This window comes from Diadema setosum, chromosome 12 (genome assembly GCF_964275005.1).
Source record: "Diadema setosum chromosome 12, eeDiaSeto1, whole genome shotgun sequence".
Lineage (NCBI taxonomy): Eukaryota > Metazoa > Echinodermata > Echinoidea > Diadematoida > Diadematidae > Diadema > Diadema setosum.
The window spans coordinates 12,042,496-12,060,723 of record NC_092696.1 but is presented as its reverse complement, the minus strand read 5'-3'; positions in this window follow the sequence as shown (position 1 = coordinate 12,060,723).

Genomic DNA, 18,228 nt, shown 5'->3' with positions numbered 1-18,228 from the left:
TTTATGCGTATGTGTGTGTGTGTGGGGGGGGGGGGGGTGCATGGTATGTGCTGTGTATGATTTGTAGGTGCGTATTATGTGACTTGTGTATGCGTTTGCGCATAGCTGTGTGTGTGTGTGTTTTGAGTATAATAATATAATATGTGGAAACTGTACATGTGAGGTGGTTGAATAGTGGTAGTGGTTTGTTGTGTGTTGTGTGTGTGTACACGTGTGCCTGAATGCGTACGTGTGTCTGAGACAAGTGTTTGTGTTTGTGTTTTACTGTTTTGATGCTTGTACGAACTTTTTGAGCAGCAGGCACCACTGTGGCAATGAAAATGCCTTCAACGTGTATGAGCACGTGTTTATAGGGTTCACAGCGGCGTTGATTTCAAAATAGTATGAGTGTGTCAATTTCAGCGGTGAGGCGGGCTAGGAGAGAGAGACAGAGAGAAAAGGCATACGAGGGAGGTACCCTACCTAAATGTTGTCTGTTTACAATTGTTCATTTTTTCACTGCAGTCATATTCTTCCATCAGTCGTAACTTCAACTTCCATATCACTATTCTTTGTCCCAGAATAAGTTTGGCATGCTTCATGCATGAGCGAATAATTTCTACTCGCCGTAAATAATTTCTCAATCGTTAGTTGATTTTAGCACAAACGAACTGCCATATGCACACCGCAAATACATACAAATTTATAAATAAACACCAACAAACACTCAAACAAATCCTGATAATGCATATAAACCACCTCAACACTTTTTTGTTTTTCCTTGATATTTATTGATTTCATTCAAATCATTCATAAATCAACCCATTCTGGGTGTAACATGAACAAAAACGGTACAAATGCAATTCAAAACACAAACAAATCCATTTGTCAATTTGTATACTACAAATAATCTCACTTCAACATAGACAACTCGATTATGAATCAACCCTACGAACAATTTCTTCACGAGAAAGTTTTGACATGTACCAAACCCATGTCCCTTGAATATATTGGATTACGTAACTCCTTCTCACTTACAAGGGCATGTACATAAAAACAAACAACCCCCAAATAAATTATACAAATCTAGAATGAAATCATTCATAAATAAAAACCGATCAACCCTTCCCCTTCTAACCGAAACAAATCTACATCCATCATATTTTATATTAAATCCTACCAACATCTGTCATACCATTTATACCTATCCTTCTTCAAATCAAATCCCCATCCCACCAACCCCCGATTAACCAAAACCTAAATCATCCCACACCCACATTCACCAACCCACATAAACACACACACACACACACACACACAGACAGACACACACACACACCCACACACACGCACGAACGGACACTCAATTATCATGTGCACGCGCACATACACACTTCCTTGAAACCTCACCGTAACTTTTTACATGGCTTGTTTTCATGGATGTAGCCATGTAAGTTATGATTTGATATTTCAATAACTATGACTTTTATGTCATGAATGATAATTATTACCCCCAAAAATGTTCTTCGAGGGCGGGGGACAATTTTTGCCGTCAGCCCTCATCATAAATTGTCGCCAGACGACAATTTGTGACGGGGCGACAATTTAGCCGCCAAAAATTAAGAAAATTAAAAATTTAATTAAAGATTTAAGCCCCGTCAAAAATTGTCGCCCCCTGAAACAGGCGACAATTTTTGACGGGGCGACAATTTATGTCGCAACAAAAGTTGAATGAGGGGATTACTCACGTTTATTGGTTTGCTAAACATGTACATTGTCAAAGCATTAATATCTATTACTTATCATATCAATGTGGACATTCGTCACAGTGGAAATACTGACATTGTTCTAGCTTACAAAACGCCCCCAATAAAAGCAACAACAAACACACACACACACACAAACAAACAAACAAACAAACAAACAAACAAACAAACGAACAAGCTCTTGGTCAAATCATATATGCCTAAAAAAATGTCGTAAGAATGAGAGACAAATTTGACGTCAAAGAAAGTTAAACATATTCAACATGTCTTAACATGAAAGAAGGTGTGGTATCAAGCAAAGAAGTGCAGATATTAGGCATTTTGTGTGAGGTTAAGAGTCATCAATATCTAGGGCTAGCATTTCTCTGGTATTATCAAATGATACAGAGATCATTACATTTGTCACATAGCATATCGCGCCCTCTGTTGTTATTAACATCACAGTGTATGCGGCTTAAAACACATTGCACTTCTTGTACAACATGAACTGAGTATGGCAAGCAATGGCAAGTATGCCATTGTATGTATTACCAAAAAAGGCAAAACGCAAAGCAATTTCTAATTCGTAACATTATGTCTAGTGTTTTTATGCCGCCAACTCCGTCAAAAATTGTCGCCTCCGGCTCGGGGCGACAATTTGTGACGGAGTTGGCGGCATAAATCTTCGCCCCGTCAAAAATTGTCGTCTGGCGACAATTTTTGATGTTTGTGCAGTTCCCAGTTTTTGACCTCGATGGCGACAATTTGTGATGGCAAAATGAAACGTAGCTGCACAAATTGTCGCCGGCCATGCACTGTGAATTGTGTGGTTGGGGTGGTTGTACCGGTGTTATGCTTTGGTGATGGTGGGGTAGGTATGACTGGTAAGTTATGCGTATGTGTGTGTGTGTGGGGGGGGGGGGGCTGCATGGTATGTGCTGTGTATGATTTGTAGGTGCGTATTATGTGACTTGTGTATGCGTTTGCGCATAGCTGTGTGTGTGTGTGTTTTGGGTTATGTGGAAACTGTACATGTGAGGTGGTTGAATAGTGGTAGTGGTTTGTTGTGTGTTGTGTGTGTGTACACGACCCTGTCGTGTGCCTGAATGTGTACGTGTGTCTGTTTGTGTTTGTGTTTACTGTTTTGATCACTTTGTGCGAACGAACTTTTTGAGCAGCAGGCACCACTGTGGCAATGAAAATGCCTTCAACGTGTATGAGCACGTGTTTATAGAGTTCACAGCGGCGTTGATTTCAAAATAGTATGAGTGTGTCAATTTCAGCGGTGAGGCGGGCTAGGAGAGAGAGACAGAGAGAAAAGGCATACGAGGGAGGTACCCTACCTAAATGTTGTCTGTTTACAATTGTTCATTTTTTTCACTGCAGTCATATTCTTCCATCAGTCGTAACTTCAACTTCCATATCACTATTCTTTGTCCCAGAATAAGTTTGGCATGCTTCATGCATGAGCGAATAATTTCTACACGCCGTAAATAATTTCTCAATCGTTAGTTGATTTTAGCACAAACGAACTGCCATAAGCACACCGCAAATACATACAAATTTATAAATAAACACCAACAAACACTCAAACAAATCCTGATAATGCATATAAACCACCTCAACACTTTTTTGTTTTTCCTTGATATTTATTGATTTCATTCAAATCATTCATAAATCAACCCATTCTGGGTGTAACATGAACAAAAACGGTACAAATGCAATTCAAAACACAAACAAATCCATTTGTCAATTTGTATACTACAAATAATCTCACTTCAACATAGACAACTCGATTATGAATCAACCCTACGAACAATTTCTTCACGAGAAAGTTTTGACATGTACCAAACCCATGTCCCTTGAATATATTGGATTATGTAACTCCTTCTCACTTACAAGGGCATGTACATAAAAACAAACAACCCCCCAAATAAATTATACAAATCTAGAATGAAATCATTCATAAAAAAAAAAACCGATCAACCCTTCCCCTTCTAACCGAAACAAATCTACATCCATCATATTTTATATTAAATCCTACCAACATCTGTCATACCATTTATACCTATCCTTCTTCAAATCAAATCCTCATCCCACCAACCCCCGATTAACCAAAACCTAAATCATCCCACACCCACATTCACCAACCCACATAAACACACACACACACATACACACACACACACACAGACAGACAGACACACACACCCACACACACGCACGAACGGACACTCAATTATCATGTGCACGCGCACATACACACTGCCTTGAAACCTCACCGTAACTTTTTACATGGCTTGTTTTCATGGATGTAGCCATGTAAGTTATGTTTTGGTATTTCAATGACTATGACTTTTATGTCATGAATGATAATTATTACCCAAAAAAATGTTCTTCGAGGGCGGGGGACAATTTTTGCCGTCAGCCCTCATCATAAATTGTCGCCAGACGACAATTTGTGACGGGGCGACAATTTAGCCGCCAAAAATCAAGAAATTAAAAATTTAATCAAAGATTTAAGCCCCGTCAAAAATTGTCGCCCCCTGAAACAGGCGACAATTTTTGACGGGGCGACAATTTATGTCGCAACAAAAGTTGAATGAGGGGATTACTCATGTTTATTGGTTTGCTAAACATGTACATTGTCAAAGCATTAATATCTATTACTTATCATATCAATGTGGACATTCGTCACAGTGGAAATACTGACATTGTTCTAGCTTACAAAATGCCCCCAATAAAAGCAACAACAAACACACACACACACACACACACACACACACAAACAAACAAACAAACAAACAAACAAACAAGCTCTTGGTCAAATCATATATGCCTAAAAAAAATGTCGTAAGAATGAGAGACAAATTTGACGTCAAAGAAAGTTAAACATATGGTATCAAGCAAAGAAGTGCAGATATTAGGCATTTTGTGTGAGGTTAAAGGGATAGTACAGTATTGGTGGAGATGACAATTGGGCTTGTAACTTTTTGCAAGATACCAAGAAAACACTTACGAAATAGTACAGAACATACCATTTTAAGAGGAATTCAAAGTTTATTTGATGAAAATCGGGTTTGGAATGACTGAAACATCCAAAAACAAAGTAAAACAAAGCAATCGTAATAAAGTGTGGGTCCCACACTTTGTTAGAATCGCTCTTTTTTGGATATCTCAGCCATTTCAAAACCAACTTTCATCAAATAAATGTTGAATTCCTCATAGAATTACATGTTCTTTCATGTTTCATAAGAGGTTTCTCATTATTTCACCAAAAAATGTTAGAAACCTGAAATTAGATCTCACCAAAACTATACGACCCCTTTAAGAGTCATCAATATCTAGGGCTAGCATTTCTCTGGTATTATCAACAATGATACAGAGCCATCAATATTTAGGGCTAGCATTTCTCTGGTATTATCAAATGATACAGAGATCATTATATTTGTCACATAGCATATCGCGCCCTCTGTTGTTATGAACATCACAGTGTATGCGGCTTAAAACACATTGCACTTCTTGTACAACATGATCATGAACTGAGTATGGCAAGCAATGGCAAGTATGCAATTGTATGTATTACCAAAAAAGGCAAAACGCAAAGCAATTACTAATTCGTAACATATGTCTAGTGTTTACTTTCCCATCAATAAACGTTGCAAATCATCACGATACCTCACATTACGTAACTCAAAAGCAATTATGACAAGAAGAGCATGCCTCGGAAGAGAATCAGAAATAAAATTGTCTATCATGTACCACGCAGTCCTCATTATAATGTGTGGCAGGATTAACACACACACATTTTTAGAAAACCAACCGTTTCTCCTTCACCACACCATGGAACAATTATGTTTTAATTTCTTGTATCACTCCTTTACTACAACAACAACAACAACAACAACAACAACAACAACTTTGTGACATACCATATTATTTCCATAAAACGTTGAGTAGCATTTTCTCCCATTGTTCTGCCTTGCTAATGTTTACTTGTGTTTTAATGAGAAACCACACACTACTGCAGCTCCTAATGATGAATAAATAGGGGCAGGGCTTGATATCTAATACGTCTTTTTATTGATTTTTTTGTGTTGTTTTTCTCCTTTCGATTTTACTTGTTGCCTATTGCTTTATCTAGCTATATTGAATATTATAGTTTTTATTCTTATAAAATGTATCTTTTTTAATTTATGTTTTATTGAAAAATTATACAAAATCACACTATTTACAACAATTAACTTGATTAGAATAACACAATCACTGAACAATGTAGAGGAATTGTAAAAAAGAACAAAAAAAAAAGCAGAACATTAAGTTACCATATACAAATCAGATCTTGTTCAAGAGCGATATTCCGAGATGGGGAAGGAGAATAAAACAAACAAACAAGCAAACAAACTAATGAGTGACCAATTAACAGTTTCATCCTCCCTTCCAACTGAAAAAAGTGTGTGCACTGCAGAGACTGGAACAAGCCAAACCAGGGGGCGAGAAGATCCACATTACCCAAACATAACTTGAACTTCCACAACAACTACACCTCCCCCCCCCACACACACACCCCACACATCCTCATCTCAACACATATACACTCTCGCCCCACACACATACCCTCTAAATGTAAATGTAGATGTAGATCACCCCACCACCCGACCTGGCCCAATCCAGCTACAATGCACTCTGTAAGATGTCCTGCAAACCCTACATCCGATGGTAAAGTTTAAAAACAATCATTATCAATTCACGAGAGGTCAGGTCACGTCAATGCCAAAGAAAGCTACCATCTCAGAAATCGCCCCTGAAGAGCCAGAATCGACAACAAATGGCAGCGTTACTAGTACAATGTATATAGTACTACATGCACTACATGTGACTACAAATGAATAACGCAATAATGTATCCTTGATGTGATCGAATGTATTTCATTTCATTTCATTTCATTTATTTCCACAGGGTAGATAAAAAGACATACAAACATTACGTGAGCGCAACTTGCATCATGCAAGATGCAATGCAATAAATATATAACACGTGGAGGAATCAACAATAGGCCAGAAAGGCCTTTCAAAGGCGGATCCCTGACAATTAAAAAAGGTACAATTATTAATTACTATCACAGAACAAAACATTACAGAATACATGGGACTATACAGATGACAAAACATTACAATAAACAAGTGATTAGGCAAGCAACATATTATCTAAGTCATTCATGCGTGTGTCAAACGAGATTACTGAATCAAAAGAAATTGTTTATACTTTCTTTTAAATGACGAAAGACTAATGGTACTTTTAATGTTGTCTGGTAAGTTATTCCACAAAAGTGGGCCAGCATACCTTATAGTACGTCTAGAAGCATTGTATTTATAGAATGGAATATATAACTTATTACTTTGACGAGTACTGTATACAACACGAGTATTGTTTTCAATGAAGCAGTTGTCTAAAAAATGTGGCAAGATATTGTTAATATAGGAATATACAAAAGTGCAGGTAACCAATCTATTAATATCATACACAGAAAGCAATTTAAGCTTTTTAAACAAGGGACCTGTGTGGGTTTGAGGCTGTGAATGGGTAATAATTCTTATTGCACGCTTTTGTAAAATATAAATACGGTTTAAAAGAGATTTTGCACAGTTCCCCCAGATGATATTGCAGTATATGAAATGAGGCAAGATCATGGTATGATATAAACTTAAGAGTACGGCAGGAGTAACTATTGCACCTATTCTATTTATTGCTCCAATTGCCCTAGATACTTTAAAACATACTACATCCTCAACATGATTTTTCCAAGTCAGATGATCGTCTAGTATAACTCCTAAAAATTTCACTGTATGTACAATGGGAAGGCTGATACCTGCAATACAAATATCAATATCATTAACTTTTATCACTTTGTTTCTTGTTTTAAACATCATACATGATGTCTTATCAATATTCAGCTTTAGTTTGCTTGCTAAAAACCAATCTTGAACTTTGGCTAATTCATTATTTAACATTGCACAGGTACTAGTGATATCATTGCCAGAGATAAATAGATTGCTATCATCTGCATATAAAATTAATTGAGTGTAAAATGTTACTTGAATACTGCAGATCATTTATGACAATATAAAAAGTAACGGACCTAAAACAGAGCCTTGTGGCACACCAACATTAATGTTCTGAGTTGGAGAAGAATAACCATTTACATATACATACTGCTTTCGATTTTGTAGATAACTTTTAAACCATTATAAAGCGATACCTCTAACACCATAAAAACTTAATTTGTGTAAAAGAATATCATGGCTTATACAATCGAAAGCTTTAGAAAGATCTAAAAAGACACCAATAACAAACTCCTTTTTCTCAAATGCCTGTGCAATTCTATCACAAAAGTCAAGGAGAGCCATATACGTTGAGTACCCAGGTCTAAATCCAAATTGTTTGGGATATAAAATCCTAGCATGACACAAATAAGAAAGAAGACGTTTATGTACGAGTTTTTCGAATAGCTTGCAAAAAACAGATAGAATAGAGATTGGTCTGTAATTTGATATACTAGTCAGAAGTATCACCTTTCTTATAAACTGGTATAACTTTAGCAATTTTAAATGATGTGGGAAATACACCTTGTTCAAGAGATAGTGGACAGTGGTTTGGCAAGATTTTGTATAGATTGCTTTAACACATAAGAATCAATTTCATCACAGCCTGGACTCTTGTTGTTTTGAAATGTTAAAACAACATCAAATAATTCTTTTGGCTTTATAGGTTTCATGAAAAAAGAAGCAGAAGACTTTCTAAAACACAAGTAACCATTGAATTTTCTGGATGTATTCGGTATCTTATCTACTATATCGGACCCAATAAACCTGAAGTAATTATTAAACAAATTAACAATTTCTTGAGGATCAGATATGTCCTTATCATTGTGTTGAAGTTGTATGTATTGCACTTTGTCCCTTGTTTTATTCAAAACATCATTTATTATACGCCATGTCCCTTTCATATCCTTACGTACTTTATCAAAGCGGCTTTTATAATAATATTTCTTTTGTTGACGAATACAACGGGAAACTATGTTTCTGTATTGGGTATAAACCGATTTCCTATAATCTGTGGGGTTCTTCATGTATTTACGATACAAAATATGTTTTTTTCTGCACATTCTTTTCAATTCTTTTGTAAACCATGGATTTACATCTGGTTTTTTTTTATACAATACTTCTTTCTGGGGGAAACATTCATCATAAACAGTAAACAGTTTAGTCATAAAAATATCAAATCTTCCGTCAACATCATTACTTTCATTTATATCGTTCCATTCTACAGATTGTAATAAACTATTAAATCTATTGATACTATTATCATCTACAAAACGTTTACATAAGTTAAATTGGGAACATTTATATTTTTGATGATTGACAATTGCAAATACACTTAAATGATCACTAACATCATTTACAAGAATACCACTTTTTTAAATATTTTCAACATTGTTAGTGAATATATTGTCAATGAGAGTAGCTGTCTCTTGAGTTATCCTTGTCGGGTTTAGAATCAGTGGAATACAAGGAAAAGATGTTAAAAGATCAATAAAACTATGGACATGCTGAGTGGTGGCCAAAAGATCTATGTTAAAATCACCTACAATAAAACAGTGTTTATTTTCACTTATTGCACTTAGCAGTTTTTTCCAATGCAGATAAAAAGTCATATACACTTTGCCCAGGTGGCCTATAAACAATAACAAAAATAATATTACCTGCTTTAAAAGATACTTCTATGAATATGGTTTCTATGCATGAATCAAAAACTTCTAAATCTTTGCGCCGTTTACTCCGTAAATCTTGTCTTATCAAACATCCAACCCCACCCCCACGTTTATTATTTCTCCCACTTCCAAAAAACTTATAATTTGGTATATGAATAGAATCAACATCTGTTAACCAGGTTTCTGACAAAGCTATACATGAAAATTGGCAAGAAATACTGGCAATAATGCTGCAAAGGTTATCGAAGTTTTTCTTCACACTTCTGCAATTGAAATGTACCATTGACAAAACATTGTTGTTTTCTGAACAAATGTTATTCATCAAGTCGTTAAAATCATTTGGAAGAATTCACATTATCAAGAGTCATGTATTCACTGGAAATGCTTTCGTCTTCATGACCATTCAATATACACGCGTCACAATCTGAGTTGGAGGTATTTAATACAGTTTGCCTACGACATGTAGTACACAATTTGGACAAAGGAAACATACACATACACAGGGTTATAATTACATTCACAAAAATACATTAAATAAAACTGCATATACATGCATATCAAATATCAACTAATAAAAAGAAATGCAATAAGATGTATATAGACTTATGAAGAAAAAAGGGTATTGGAGTATGAAGGGAAACAAGGGTAATGGAGTATGCAAAAGCTTTCCTAAAAAAAAAAAAAAAAAGTACTTATCAAATTAAATCAGATTGAATTATACATTACACCTGGAGATCTATTGCCAAAGAGCCAAAAGCGGCCTTTTTATGTCATACATTATGAATACACTGTGTGTAGATTGATGTTCGTCGTTTCACATTTTGGCAAGATTTCACAAACTATCCAAGTCTCTTCTAGAGTGTACCATCTTCAGAGTACCGCCACTTGATGTGTTGATCGACACACAGATTCTGCCATCCCGCACACTCCATGCATGGGCGATTTTGCTGTTTGGTTTGCCTATCCTGGAGAAGGCATCCCACAACAATGCTCTATTTGCATCTGTCAAGTCTTCATGGATCGAGATCCCGGTTTTTTCTCCTTCAGTTTCTTTCTGTTCATCAACAGGGCCTGGCGGTGCTGGTACGAAGTCAGCTTGACGATGATGGGCCGTGGCTTGCCGCGCATTCCTTCCTGATGAGGATTCCTTTGTCGCACCCGATGACTGCGATCAATGGCGCTGACGGGAGGTCCACACCAAGCATCTGCTTGGCGAGGTGGCATATTGTCTCGTTGGTGTTCTCTTTGTCTATACCTCTAGAACTCCAAAGAAACGAACACAATTCCTTCGGGAGTATTGCTCCTGGTCATTCATTTTTGTTTTGAGCTTGCTGATCTCATTCATTGCACCTTCTCTCTCCTTCTTCAGTTGATCAAGGTCTTTTTCGCACTTGTCAAGTTTGCACTGCAGGTCAAAGACTTTGCCCTCCTGTTGTTCCATGTGATGGAGGAGTTCATTCACTTTGACTTCAATGGCCTCTGCAACAGCATTTTTGATGGCTGTTAGAAATGTATTGTCCTGAAGAATTTCCTTCACCAATGCTGCTGTTTGACGGGTCATTGTTCAGACCAAAGGTGAGAACACAGGATTGCAGAATATCAAATGAGTCAGGTGTCCGGTGAGGGATAGATGCTGGTCACCGACCCGTACGTGTGCACTGTAGTATAAAGGTCTAAGAGCTGTACACAGGTAAGAAAGAAGAAATCCACCCCACTCCAAAAAGATCCTGTGGGACTATATTATATACTTTGCCACAACAGTTTGAGAACAGCATACAAAACTATCGGATATCACTCAAGAATACAAAGTTTTTGATCTCCAGGTGTTCAACTTACAGTTTATTCAAACATGCAGAATCCTTTCTGTAGATGCGAAATCCTCCAGCACAGTCCAAAAGTCAGAAAATAAGACAAATTAACACGACATCCTTCCACACAACCACACACAACACATTTTGATACCTAACACCTTTTTAGTGGTTTTGCCCAAAATAGTCAAGTTTTCTGGGTGACACTTAAGTTATAGGGCTCTGCTTTAACCTTCTGTCATCTGATTTTACCACGGGAGTATCATTTTTCATACAATTTCTTTTGTTTCGAGTAACATGCTTTTTGAATTTCCGAGTCAAAACCCACAGAAATGCCAAAGCAGCGCGTTGCTATAGCTCCTACATTGTATGACATACTAGGGAAGTAAACTCATAAGATCTTCCTTTTGCAAAAGCAGTGTAAGAAAGAAACTTCACCAAAACCAAATTCGAAAAGATGCAGACGTATATGTTAAAATATCGTGGCACCAAATCATACAGTAATCTGTCTATGTCTATCTATGTTGATAGAGGGCGCTTCGTGTGGATGGACTTTTACTGCCTTGTCGCAGGATTTTAACTTTCAAATCTGTTAAAATTTAGTTTTTAGAATTGTCATCGCAGATTTCCATCAAGTGATTTCTGCTTTTTAAAGCGTTTTTAGCATTACTGCGTATTTATTTTCGTTGTTCAACGTGTGATCTGGCTGAATTTTTATCCTCAATTTTTGCTCTGGCCCGCCTGGTCAGTAACACAAATCCCATACGGAGCATCGTGTTGCGCCACCGCTGAGTCGCCGATACTTGCCCATCAAAGTTAGCCCAGATTGATGCTCTGTACATACTCTGTACATACTTCGCCCACGAAGCCAGAAGATCTTCTCAGCGTGAATTATAGTTCTTGCCTTCACTCCATGCCACTTTGTGTGTATTTTTAGCTTATTCACCAGATACCTGTGTCTTTTGCGTTCTACTTTTGATGTATTTTAATGTTCTGGCCCATCATCATCACCATTTTGGATCGTTTTGATTTGTGCTCCGCCATTTTGGATCGCCATTTTGTTAGTGTGTATTTTCCGCCATCTTTGACCACCATTTTGTCAACGTTGGGGTCACTCTACCTCTTGTTTCCATTGCGGTATACTCCTCAAGCTCATATCGACACTTCGGGTTATCACCTTGAACCCACCTCTGATGTGTTTTGGCCACTGATTTCCTTATCTCTAACATGGGAAACATGCACAAGTCTGAGTTCCAACAGCGCACCAATTTGAACGCAGCTGTCACACTTTTTGTACTTGCCAGAGTACTAGGGGGACTGCTGAATACCCATCCTGGGAATGAGGGATTGCAAACTGTAAGTACATCCATTCCTCATACTTCCTTTTTGAGAGACAAATCATCGTGCCTGAATGGCTCTGTTGCTGCTGGAGCATACTGCGATCCTACTGATCAATTTACCGGTACCGGCTCTGTTTTCGTAAATTATGCCCTGTATATACCCAGAGTCGATACAAGCTCTTTGTTTGCAAGGTACATGTATGACCCAATCTGGAATTCGAGGTTGTCTAACAGAAACAAATTCCTGGACAACATTGTAACACTATATCATTCACCCGCAAGAGAGAAAGGACATATCCTACATCACCTCCAACCAAATCGAACCGTTGTAATGGGCCTGATCATGTGTTCAGGTGATGTTCAAATGAATCCTGGCCCTGTCCACAAACCCAGGCGCACTGAACCATGTCCCCTTTGTAGCAAATTAGTGTTCAGCAAAAATAAACTCAAATGTGAAGATTGTCAAGGATCTTTTCACCTCAGCTGTGCCGGAAAAACCCTCAAACAGGTCCAAACCTTAGCTGCAAATTCTACACCATGGTATTGTTCTAGCTGCTGTGCACCTTGCAGTGTGTGTGATGGTGACGTCTTGAGAGATCATCATGCAGTTCAATGCGACAGCTGTGATAAGTGGCTACACACAGCATGTTGTAACATTGACTCCGATACGTATTTTTCACTTATGAATAGCTCTTGCAACTGGATTTGTCCTCAATGTGAAAATCTGTCCTTTTCTGGCTAATTCTTCAGCGTAGATCTAAACATCTCGTCTGAAAATCCCTTTGATGTTTTGAACTCCATAGACTCTTCTCAGCCGACTTCGCCAAAAGATGTCTCATCTAAAATGCCAAATCGAAATTTCACTAATTCTATTAAGACGAAGCGCCCAATAAAAAAGAAGGACGACTTCAAGATACTTCTTACAAATTGTCAAAGTGTCAGATCTAAAGCCGGAGACATTGAGGTGCTCGTAGTCTCTGTCAAACCTGATATCCTGTGTGGAACCGAGTCATGGTTAAATCCCAGCATCAACAGTAGTGAGATTTTTCCTGATCATTTCGATGTACACAGGAAAGACAGGACCCCACCGAAAATTGGAGGGGGGGTTTTCCAGGCTGTCAAACTGGACCTGGCTACTTCTCATTGCAGTGAATATAACTCAGATTGTGAGATTCTCTGGACTGAAACCAAAATTAAAGGCTGTAGGCCACTGCTCGTTGGAGTTTTTTACCGTCCACCCAACGATAAAGGTGAAGCAATTGAGCACCTTGTGGAATCACTCACCAGAATAGGGCATAAAATCAACTCACATAATGTTATACTCACTGGGGACTTCAACTTGCCTAATATCTCATGGTCTGATCACAGTGTTGAGAGTGGCAGTAACACTGGAGTCGCCGGTAAACTGATCTCCCTAGCTGAGGAATTTGGATTGTATCAACATGTTAGTTCTGCCACGAGAAGATATGGAAAAACTGAGAGTATACTTGATTTGGTTTTCACAAATAATCCTGAAATTGTACAGAAGGTCATATGTAGGGAAGGAATTTCCGATCACGATGCTGTTGTAATTGATGTCAGAATCACTCCCTTCAGAAAACGTCCAACCAAAAGGAAAATATTTCTACGTAAGAAGGCTGATGTAGAGAGTATTAAGCAATCCCTCCATGAATTTGCTGAATATTATCGTAACAACTGTCTTGACTATGATGTGAACAGAAAATGGGAAGAGATTAAATCAAACATCCTCTCAACAATGGAACGCCATGTGCCACATAAATTGTCCTCATCCCGCTTCAACCTACCTTGGTTCGACAGAACCCTGCGTCGTATGGTCAAGAAAAAACAACGTTTGTACAATAAAGCTAGAAAATCGGAAAAACCAGCCGATTGGGAAATTTTCAGATCTTTTAGGAAATCCACCCACAAACTCATTAGGAAATCGCGGTCTTCCTACATCAGGAACACCTTAGGGTCTGCCCTGCTTGAAGAACCCAAACGTTTTTGGTTTTTTATCAAACGCCTTAATCAAGAAAGCTTTGGGGTCGCTGATCTTGATTTTGAGGGAAAGATAGTCAGCGAAGATCACCTAAAAGCCAATATACTTAGTGATCAATTTCAAAGTGTTTTCACGGTTGAACCCGACGGTAACGTCCCCTTGCTTGGCGACAGTCCACACAAAGAGATTGATCATCTTACTATTACTGAAGATGGAGTACTTAAATTACTCAAAGGTCTGAACTCTAACAAATCTCCTGGCCCAGACGGCATACCTTCATGGTTCCTGAAAATTGGTGCCCAACAGTTAGCTATGCCACTACAAGACCTCTTCCAGTCATCGATCAACTCCGGCATTGTCCCACAGGGATGGAAGGAGGCAAATATTGCTGCTGTCTTTAAAAAGGGCAGCAGAAGATGTCCCGCTAATTACCGTCCCATCTCACTTACATCGGTAGTGTGCAAAGTTATGGAACACATTATCCATAGTCACGTGATGAAACACCTTGAATCCCATAATATCCTCTCGGACTACCAACATGGCTTCAGGGCCAAGAGATCAACTGAAACCCAACTCATCTTAACCATACATGATATCAGCCATGAATTGAATAAAAACAACTTGGTTGATGCGGCACTGTTAGACTTCACCAAAGCCTTTGATAAGGTTCCACACCGCCGACTCATCTCTAAATTGAAATATTATGGACTTGACGGTGAGATATCCACGTGGGTCCGGAATTTTCTCACCAATCGCACCCAACGAGTTGTCCTGAACGGTCATTCCTCTTCATCTGCGAGCGTCACCTCAGGTGTACCTCAAGGCACAGTCACTGGTCCTCTATGGTTCCTGTTATATATAAACGACTTACCAAATGCTGTTTCTTCTAAAGCCAGACTATTTGCTGACGATTGTCTGCGTTATTCACCCATCTCATCTTCCCAAGATGTCAGTATTCTTCAGGATGACCTAAAATCACTGGAAAACTGGCAGGATACCTGGCTAATGAACTTCAACCCATCTAAATGTTGTACTATTACTTTTGGCAAGAGAAATCCTCCCCACAACATATATCAATTTTGTAATTCCGAATTGAAGAGTGTTTCGTCCCACCCCTATCTGGGCATCACCTTATCCAACACCTTAAACTGGAACCCCCATGTTCAGCAAGTTCTTAAGAAAGCCCAAAATGTGCAGAATGTCATCCGCAGAAACCTATGGAACTGTGATACGAAAGTGAAATCTGCTACATATCTGGCCCTAGTGAGACCCATACTCGAATACGCATCATCCGTCTGGGACCCTACCACCAAACACTCCATCAATTCTCTCGAGCGAATCCAACGGCAGGCAGCCAGATTCTGCACGAACACCTATACCAGGGAAGAGGGATCTGTTACAAGGGCATTATCCGAGTTGGGCTGGGAATCGCTCCAGACAAGGAGAAAACATCAGAGGCTTTGCATGTTGTACAAAATGAAAAACGGTTTAGTCAACGTCCCCCTATATAATTATGTTCAACCCAACGCACGTCACACCAGAGGCAATAATCAAAAATTTATTCAACAACGACACAGAGCTACAGTTTTCCGGGATTCCTTCTTCATAACGACTGTTAAAGACTGGAACCAACTCCCCACCGCAGTGGTTCAATGCCCATCATTGTCCCTGTTCAAGCAAAATTTGATGCAATTTCAATAGTCGCGCTCTATCCACACGTAGTGCCTCTCTACAAGTTAGCGTGGATGTGTCTTCCTGGACATTTTGCTGACTAAACCATACAGATACAGATATGTTTCTTAGACAGTCCAGCTGCCTTACTGTGGTGTGTTGGCTCAGTCGGTAGCGCGCGTTTGCCTCACGATCCTAATGGCCCGGGTTCGAGCCCGAGTCTGGACTGAGCAATGTTGTGTGTAAGCATACCGTCCCCTCTAGCAAGAGTCAAAAACACTCTGTTCCTCGGATAGGGCATGAAATGGAGGTCCCGTGTATGAGAGAGTAACAACTCACGCACGTAAAAGATCCCGCTTCATTCACTCATCGCAAAGAGCAGGGTGTTTAACCCGGTGAAGTGGTCCCAACTCACATCCAACTGGACCCCATGGAAGACCAGCTAAACGTAGCTGAATATGGGCTATCCAGCCATCTTCTCAGATGGAAATGAACAATCAATCAAACAAACAAAAAACTGCTTTAGATGAATGAATCAAAAAGGATGTATCGATGCTGAATTACACAATGTACTACGTACAGTGAGTCATAGAATCAATTAAAATAAATTGTTATGCCTGTTTCGTAAAAAACAAAAACAAAAACAGAGAAACATGTCTTTGATGGAACCTTGTGACATCAAAGGCATGTGGTGAGTACCCTAGAGGAAGGGGGGGGGGGGGAGGGGAGAGGTGTCTTGACTGTACTCAAGTAGGTATTGTGTCTATAAATAGTTGTTTTGTTAAACCGAAATATATATGTTTATGTTATTGGCTTATAAATCATGGACCCCATGGAAGAACAGATCTGTCATTGATCTGGAAGCACTATGGCTTGCGTCTATGCTATAGGTAGCTGGAAAGAGTAAGAGCTATTATATTCGATGGTGTAGCCTTAAATGATATGCATTTTCTTTCCACAAAAGAGCTACATATGATTTGCCGCTATCATCGTGATTATGTGATACCGAATGTATGTAATCGACGATTCTAGAAGGAACGGCACAAATGACGTCACTGCTTTCATTTCGAGTTAGTCCTTGCTAATCTATGATGATAAATTGCATGATCAAAGATAATAAGGACTTTTATGAAAATAATCTGTAGGCCTGTAATTATAGTGTGGGGAAAAAAAACAACAACCCGAAGTGCATAGAAATCCCTCTATCTTCTGCATTGATTTGCATATTCATGCTAATTAAGATTTAATTTTGATAGATCTACCAAGTTTGTGTGCTATTTAAGGACAAAGCTGCAGGTTTTAAAAGATAGCAAACAGTCAAAGCGTCATTGTTATATTTAAGTATCGAACAGTGTACTCCGTATGATCCCATTGCAACCTTCTGCCGAAAGAGCACGAGAAAGGACAAGGGTCTTCACTGGACTTAGGCAACCACGGAGAAGGAACCTGTAATTTGGCTTGCCGGGGCTACAATGTAAACGACTGTCAAAGAAAAAGTTAATGCATTTCTGTTCATGACGACATAATTATGTTGAACAGAAGTTAATTCTTTATCATTCTAGGACGCCTCACAGGCCTTCAGATCAGATGAATATCCCGGCACGTGGAATATTCCTGCAACTGTAGTTCAAATTCAAATTCAGATTCAAACTTTATTTTCACTTTGTAGTTATTCATTGCCCTCAGATATGACGAAATCTAAGGAGTATTTTGAAATATGCCAAATACATTTGTTTGGAATTCAATTATATTTCATTGGAGTATAATATTATGATAATTATATACCCATAGGGAAATGCATGAAAAGTGAGAAAAAAAAATCCTCTGCTAGCCGCGTGGTGGGCGTGGCTTATCCATATCATATTTGCATATAATAATACTCACACCTGCCTATCGATAGCCCATCAGCTTTAAT